Here is a 1,092-nt window from a genome sequence, read left to right as displayed (position 1 = left end):
TATATATATATATATATATATATATATATATATATATATTCATATATATATACACATGTACATCTGTGTGTATGCGTGGGTGTGTATGTGAAGAGAGAAGCAGGTGAGTAAAACAGTGTGGGAGAGAGCGAGAGACAGAGACAGAGAGATGGGGAGAGAGTGAGGAGAAAGAGAGAGACAGAGACAGAGAGTGAGGGGAGCGAGAGCGAGAGAGAAAGAGAGAGAGAGAAAGAGAGAGAGAGAGAGAGAGAGAGAAAACTGATGTAATTACATACAAACTGAGTGATTGCAGAGCTGCGCATTTCATTCAGGATTGGACGCTGCTAAAATTCGCTGTGAAGAACTATTTATCTAAATTGTTTAACAGATGTTAAAGGTTTTGGAAATAAATGAACAACCAATTTAATTGAAATTGAAATATGCTAATAAAATATGATTATAATTACTTCATAATTATCTTAGTTTCTCTCACAGTCTTACTCTTCACCTTTAACACGTTTCTATAAATAATCATTATTATGACTTTGATTATGTGAATATTCTACTCTATTCCCTTCGCGCCTAATTGACATTATAATTTGCTTCACTAATAGATATGAACGAGTTACAATGTGGGATTGAACCTTTGGCTGGAAATTAGTAGTGAAGGATAGGAGCTCCTAACATTTTGTTCCTGTGTACCTCTTTGGTATGTTAAACTATCAGCTTTATTGTACATTATGCAGAGTGTCCATAAATTACCTTTACAATTTGATAGATTCTGATACAAATGGAAAAGAAGGATAACTGAACAGAGTTTATCGGAAAGTATAGGCAAACAAATAAAGTTTTATTAGAAACAACACATTTTCACAAACTCGGTTGAGTCATCATTTTTTAATTCTGACTTTTTCAAATTGTAAAAGTAATATATGGTCATCCTGTAAAAGGTTAAAGACCCCCTTCGGTCATGACTGACCATTCCATGGCACCCAGGAAGTTCCCCTTCCAGGATACAAGTCCGGGCAAGGTTATTTATGGAAGAACAACAGTCGCCCATGAATACCGGCCTTCCCTCTCCACTTACTCTTTACTCAACCTCATATATATATA

Source organism: Octopus bimaculoides, chromosome 1 (assembly GCF_001194135.2).
Source record: "Octopus bimaculoides isolate UCB-OBI-ISO-001 chromosome 1, ASM119413v2, whole genome shotgun sequence".
Lineage (NCBI taxonomy): Eukaryota > Metazoa > Mollusca > Cephalopoda > Octopoda > Octopodidae > Octopus > Octopus bimaculoides.
This window is presented reverse-complemented; position numbering follows the sequence as displayed.